Here is an 8,060-nt window from a genome sequence, read left to right as displayed (position 1 = left end):
CTCATCCAGGCAGTAAATTACAGTGAAAGCAAGTCTCAGACCAAATTTGCAAAACAACTATTTACAGGCAGGCAGAAACCAGTATTAAACTTTTCTGAAGTCTTAATGAGTCACAGATTCTTTTTTTTTTTTTTAGGCATCCTATACAGGCACAAGGCATGAAGGACTTGCTCAGGACAGATATTCTAATATTCTAGGAACAGGATTTCGCTAAACTTCTGGTCAGATCCTGTGCCCGACAGTCTTCCCTTAAGAAGCCTAGGTCCATCTTCACTGGGTGCTGGGCTCACCAGAACTCAGACCTCTATAAGAGTAGAGAGGTGCCTGGGCAATACTTCCTCCAGCTCACACACATATTTTAAACACCATTCATTTCTAGGACGAAAAAGAAGTTGTCTTTAATATCCATCATACTAACACAACACTTAGTGCTGATTAGAGCTGAAGAGAGTAGATTGCTTGTGAGAGCAGTCTCTGAAGCATGGGCACTTATGAAATCTCCCGATTCGCAGCCTTGGATACACATTCAAGCCACTGAAGAAATGTTTTAAAAAGACCCCAGCCCCAACCCCAATCTAATTAAATCAGAAACTCTGAAGGCAGAGCCTGGTTATTGGTATTTTTTACAAGCCTCCCAACAAACCACAATGGCCAGGGTTTGGGGTGGTTAGGAGATGTGACCCTAAAGAGACAGTGCACACAAGGGAGGTGAAACTCTTCTATGTTCTGATTGTGAGAGTGTTGTACAAATCTATACACGTGTTCACATTCATAGCACTGTCCAACAAAAGGAAAAAAATGGTCAGTCTCATTGTACCATGATTTTAAAAATAATATGTCATAACTATTAAATTATTTTTAAAAGCTTCATATAGTTCTAATGTACTGCCAGGGCTGGGAATCACTGGATTAAATGCTTTCAAGAGCTGATTCACCATCGGTGGGACATACATTCATCGTTAGACACCACCAGCATTCACTTCCTAAGGTAACAAACCTCCCCTAACCACACATATGTGCACATCCACGTACATAAGCACACTACATCGTCTATGCTGACATATATTAAGGTAAATTATAAACACCGTAATAGTGAGGTATAGCTGTCTTGCCAGATTTACACTGGAGAATATTGCAGTAGGGAATTCCATGAGTCAATATTTCTATTTATCTCTGCTCTTGGAGAAAAATCTCATAATGTAATCGCTTTGCTTCAGAACAATGTTTCCAAACCCATAAACTGGGATTTTTATAGAATAACAAAGAATCCCAAAAGGAGAATTGTTTGGCAGTTTAATTAGTTTCATTTCTGAATAGGAACACAGGAAGAAATAAATACATTTTATATCACAGAACAGTGTGCATGAATATGTTTGTACATATTATATAAATGAAAAAAATTTCAAGAAGCAATTTGTGCCCTTCCTATTTTTATTTTATTTCATGGCAGTGTTGATCATGACTCAATATCTTGCCATGCTGATGCACTCATGTTGAGAAATTCAGTTAAAATATTCTGGGAGAATACAACCTGGTGTTTATGCTTCTTCCTGCTGTGAGGTAAGGAGACAGGAATTTGATGCCTGGCTTGCTATTCTCTAGCTTTCTGAGGTTAGATCAGTTTCTTGATTTTTGTGTGCCTCCATTAGCTCAGTCATAAAATGGGAATAATTGAAGCAGCCTTTAGGTTGTAGTTGGGATCACCGCACCCTCAGCTACATTTAAATTAAGACTCACTGAGGAAGAGACTGAATATGGAGGCCCTAAGTTTTGTTTTTTTTTTTTTTTTTCTTAGCTTGGACAGAACCTGAATTGATTTTCTTTTTCCTTTGCATGAAGTTATGTGGTAGCTAGGTCTTATCGGACCTTTTAGCACATGAAATAATCAAAGATTTTAAAAACAGTATAAATTCTTTAATCTCCAGTGATTTGAGATACTCTGGCTAGAGGCAGAAAAATAAATTAGGCACTCGTTCTGGCCAAAGAGGATTAAGATCTAAGCTGACCTGCCCTATGCACATCCTTACTTTAAAAGAACCAGGAAAGTTTCACTTACAGATTTGCCTTATGGAAAACCAATAGTATATGAGGGGGAAATGAGATGATTATCCTAGTCAAGGAAAAAGATGTACAAACGGTCTCAATAGAAGGACATGGCCACATGAACAAGCATATATCATTTTCCTTGCCACTGGCTGAATTTCTCATCATTCACTCATCTTCAAGGCATCCCAGGGCAGCTGAGAACCTGGAAAAATAGGCAGAGTTTATTCAGATATTCATTAGGGCACTTTCTAAAACTTTAGAAACTTGGAAAAATATGCTAGATGTACAGAAATACAAATTGTACAAAATGCAAGTGAGTACCAAGAAGTGAAATCACAAGGCAAAGCAGCTGCTTTTTTCAGCCTCTGATTCTGTTACCTTGGGCAGGGGCAGGGAGGCATGTTGTCCCATGGCAGCCAGCGCTGCTACTTAGTCACAACATGGATAGCAGTTCAAATTCATGAACATGTGCTGTTTAGCCTAGTGTCTATTCTAGCCAAGACCAGTAACTTTTCCAATGTATGGAGAATAGTGGCCCTCCAAAGTTTGTGGTTAAGTTAAAGTAGTTCAATAGATTTGAATCTCTAATCTGGATTTTAGATTGCAAAAGCTATGGAAAAGGCTACTAATCCTGAGGGAAAAGCAGGTGTTGGTTTGTAGCCTTGGGATTTCCTGAATGAAATATGAAACTGGCTTCCATACACAGAGGGTGTGAAGAGACAGAAAGGGGCTACCACTCTAGATTGAGTGGTGGAAGGTTTAATAAGCAAGTGAATTTCCATATGAGGCTTGTCTTGGGTCATCACAAGACCAGTAGGTCTCTATACGGGCCTGTGAGAATCCTAAAAGTTTCTGTAGAAGCCTTAACTGAGTTCAGTCATGTATGCCATCCAGATGGTCTCAACAACACATTGCTCTCTCAAGTCTGCATCCCTGAAAAGGCTCTGGCTATGAGAATGTCAGGCAGAGCATACAGGGGAGAAGGTGAAGAGCTTCCGATTGACCAGGTCCAGCTCATGGGTCAACCGGTAGCCACGTCCTCTCTCTGACCTCCTCCAAGAGCAGAAGAAATATGTTATTTAACGTGCAAAAAAATTACTAATGTGGCTAAGGAGCACAAAACATGTTTAATAAAAAATGAAACTGTATTGGGAGGAAAATCAGCAATAACACACATTTAGACAGCAAAGATATGGCAGCGTTGAACCTGAAAACGATTTAAGCAGCTTGGGGCCATGCAGGAGGGAACTGCAAAATGAAATCTTGGCTTCTCACTTTGAAATGCATTTGAATTTAATATGTACACACACATTACAGTTTTGACTTTTCATAGTACCAGTTCTTTACTCCACAAAACAGCCCGGGTCAGGAATATCTATGCCTGAACACCCTGGGAAGCTTTTTCTGACCTCTCTGAGCCTTCCTGATGCGTGGTCTCACAGGGTTGCTATAATTTCAATGAAACATAGCAGGCACTCCCCAATTCTTCCTTCTTATTGTCTTTTTCTTGTTTTTTCTTTCTTTTTTTTTTATTAATTTACTTTCTTTCTTACTTATTTACTTACTTATTTTTTGCTAACCAGCTTACTAATACTTGAAATGTCCTGAACTAAGCACTAGGACTTAAAGATATGAAGTCCTAAGTCAAGAATGAACAATTTGGCATAGAGTTCTACATCTGCAGAATTTTAGGTAACTAAAATTTGGATCACTGAATCCTGGTGATTTGAGGTTGGGATGCTCCTGGGTAAAGAGCCAGAGGATGCTGGCTGCCTGAAGGGTGGGGAATGATAAAGGAGGGCTGCAGACCTATTTTTAGAAAGCCTGACCACCTTGTTGGCCTTCAGCTGTGGGTGAAATAACAAAAATATTTTGTGTTAAAGTTCAAGGGTTATGACCTCTTACGAACCTTAGGAGTAGTTACTTTCATCCAATAGATGGGTGACACTGATTTCTTAAATGGGTTAGCAATTTTATTCTGCATTTTTACTTTGAATTAGGTTTTAACAGCCTCTGGGAGTCTCTTCTGTCCTTTCTCTTAATAGCATCTTGGCTTCTATTGCTTCAGAGCCATAGGAAGGCACATGGGCACGATCAAGGCTAATGAACTGGAGGCTATAGTTCCAGTTCTTTTCCTCTGCTTTTCCCTTCTTCAGCTCCACGTCGATAAATAGTCTTGGTTTTTGAGGACAGAACAGCTGAATTAATAAATATCTATGCATATGCACATAACACAGCAGGGGCATATGCGGGCTTCGATCCTTTTGCCATTTGCCTTAAGTCTGTTCTCAGATCTTAAATTAACATGTGCTCCCTGTTTATAAGCAAACTTATCTGTGGCCCCCTTTCTCTCCACTCCAACATTCATTTTTCTTACTAATAGCCCGGTAAATCAGGAAGATAGTCCAAGATTCAGTGTAAAGGACCAGCAGGCCACTGGCCAACAAAAAAAAAAAGGTTTCCTGATTAAAAAAAAAAATGATAAGAGTTAAAAAATAAGAAAGTTTACACTAAGCTAGGCTTCTGGAAGGAATCTTAATATCATACTATTCATTTTTAGATAGCTTAGAAAAGTAAACATTCTATGACTGGATATTAGTACTAATTTTTATATAATATCTGTTGTAGAGAGTTTCCCATTTAATATAGAACTCTCAGTAGCCATATAAGATAGCCATAGACATTAGTAAATATATCTCATGAAAAATGCATAGTATAGCATTAATTTTACATATACCTGAGAACCAGATATAAGCATATAATCTGTTTTAATAAAGAGGTAACTCAGCAGCCTCATCCATATATAGAATTGATGAATTAAGAAGGAATACAACATTTACTTGTATATATTCCCCAGCCCGAAATTTGAGGGAAAATATTATTATTATAATGTCTCTCCAATACTTTTTTCTGCTTAGAAACTATAATCATGCCTTTTCCTTACATATGAAGAATTAATGAACTGTCATTTTCCATGGCTAGGATAAAGATCTAGTCAGAAACTATCTCACATTCTTTTCATATCTTTCTCTATTCCTCCAGGGATACGGTATATTTTTAAATCTATAGGTGATGCCAAGAGCAAATAAGCTTTTCTAATGATTCATACTCGCTTAAGTCTCAAATGTCAAATATGGAAAAAAAAAATCCAACTGTAAATATTACTTTTATACTGATTGAAAATCTTGTATTTCTTCTTGTTGCTTGAAAATGCACTGAGCCTCTTAAGGGATATTTTTTAGAAAGCCAAGAAATTGTTAAAATAATTTTAAAAACTTAGTAGTTCTAGGTTCCAATTAACGTTGCCATTATTTTAAAATATATTTTCAGAATTTAATGCAATTGCCAAATAGTATCAGAAGCAAAATCTCAATACAAATAATTTTTTCTCTGTCTGTCTTATTTTAAATGGAAAGTATTCCTGGGCTTAAAAGGGAAGAAGTTGTGGAAGGAAATAAAACAAATGGTTAAAGTGTTTTTGTGTAATTACAAAGTAGCTTCATACAGTTATAACTGACTTTAGCAATTTTTTATTTTGTCAGCTTAGTAAAATAACTGCAAAATTCATTATTCAGTAATTTAACATTTACCTAACGAATGGATTATATGTAGCTTTTGAAATTATTTTTAAATGATTATATTATCTGTATAAACAACCAAGAAGAAAAAAAATCATTGTTTTGAAAAGAAAATGAGAGTAGATCTGACTTGCTTTCACTAAAGACTCTATCAAATTAACTGTACAATATAAAAAGCCTAAAGCATTATCTGTTCGGCAGGAATCAAATGATCTATTGTTAATGTTAAAGGACAAAATATAATACTAGTTTCAAATCACTGTATAACAAATAATTGATTAGAAGAAATTAAGTTTATTCGAAAGCTTAAATAAGATACTTAAATACTGTTTTGAAAAGTGATCGTTTAAGTTCAATTAAGACCATGTACGTTTACAATAGAAATAAAAATAATGGTATTTATAAAATAATATTTTGCTAATGCCTGAACGATTGAGGAATCAGCAACTTCTATTTAATAATAAAGAAATATTAAAATTTGGATTAGCATCTGTATTACTTTCCTAGGACGGCCATAAAAAAATCCACAAAACAGGTGGCTTAAAACAATAGAAATGTCTTCTCTCATAGTTCCGGAGGCTAAAAGTCTCAACACAAGATGTCTGCAAGGCTGGTTTCTTCTGGAGGTTCTGAAGGAGAATTTGTTCCATATCTCTCTCCTGTTTCTTTTGGTTGCTTATAATTCTTAGCAATTCTTGACTTGTAGGTGTATCACTATGGTCTATACCTTTGTCATCACCTGCTATTATCCCTGAATATGTCAGCACATTATGTTCTTCTAAAGACACTGGTCATTAGGCTTAGGGCCCTCTATAATTTCATCTTTTTGAAAATATTTTTTATCTTTAAATTATAGTTGGCATACAATATTATATTAGTTTCAGATATACAACATAGTGATTAGACATTTATGTAACTTACAAAGTGATCGCCCTGATAAATCTAGTACCCATCTGACACCATACATAGTTATTGCATTATTGACTATGTTCTTTATGCTGTACTTTACATGCTCATGACTATTTTGTAACTACCAATTTGTACTTCTTAATCTCTTCCCATTTTTCACTCCCCACTGCCCCCCTATCTGACAACCCTTGAAATGTTCTTTGTATCTATGAGTTCATTTTTGGTTTATTTGTTTACTTTGTTTATAAGATTCCACATGTAAGTGAAATTACATAGCATTTATCTTTCTCTGACTTACTCCACTTAGCACAATACCGTCTAGGCCCACCCATGTTGTTGCAGATGACAAGAATTCATTTATTTATTTATCATTTTTTAAAAATTTATTTTTATGACTGAATAACATTCCATTGTATATGTATACCACCTCTTTATCCATTTATCCACTGATGGACACTCAAGTTGCCCTATATCTTGCCTATTGTAAATAATGCTGCAATAAGTGTATGTATGCACATGTCCCTCCAAAGTAGTTTTCTGTGTTTCTTTGAATAAATACCCAGAAGTGGGATTACTGCATTTTTCTTGGTATCTTGTTATAGCCTAAAGTCTATTTTGTATAGGATAAGTATTACTACCCCAGATTTTTTTTTTAAATTTCCATTTTCATGAATTATCTGTTTCTATCTCCTTACTTTCAATCTGTGCATGTCTTTTGATCTGAAGTGAGTCTCTTGTAGGCAGCATATGTAAGGTTCTAAGTTTCTTTTCCATTTAGCCACCCTATCTTTTGCTTGGAGCATTTAATTTTTTTTATTTGAAGTACTTGTTGACAGATATGTAGTTATCACCATTTTATTATTCATATTTTTGATACAGGTTTTCTTCTTCTTAAATAGATCTCTCCAATATTTCCTGTAACATTGACTTGGTGGTGATGAACTCCTTTAGATTTTTCTTGTATCTTTAAGTTCTTTATTTGTCCTTTGATTCTAAATGATAGCTTTGCTAAGTAGAGTAATCTTGGTTGTAAGTGCTTACTTTTCATCACTTTAAATATTTTGTACCAATTCCTTCTGATCTGCAAAGTTTCAGTTGAGAAATCAGCTAATAGTTTTATGAGAGCTCCTTTGTAGGTAACTAACTGCTTTTCTCTTGCTGCTTTTAAGACTCTGTCTTTACTCTTTAGCATTTAATTATGACATGTATTGGTGTGGACATCTTTGGGTTCATCTTGTTTGGGACTCTCTGAGCTTCCTGGGTTTGTATGCCTATTGCCTTCACCAAGTTAGGAAAGTTTTCCGTCATTATTTCTTCAAATAGGTTTTTAAATTTCTTGTTCTCTCTCTTCATCTGGTACCCCTTTGATGAAAATGTTGCTATGTTGTCTCGGAGGCCCCTTAAACTATCTTCGATTTTTTGGATTCTTTTTTCTTGTTGCTATTCTTATCTCCTAAATCACTGATTTGATCCTTGGCTTCATCTAATCTGTTGATTTCCTCTAATATATTCTTCATTTTAGTTATT

This window comes from Pteropus alecto, unplaced genomic scaffold, assembly GCF_000325575.1.
Source record: "Pteropus alecto unplaced genomic scaffold, ASM32557v1 scaffold33, whole genome shotgun sequence".
Taxonomy (NCBI): Eukaryota; Metazoa; Chordata; class Mammalia; order Chiroptera; family Pteropodidae; genus Pteropus; species Pteropus alecto.
Note: the sequence above shows the minus strand (reverse complement) of the source record.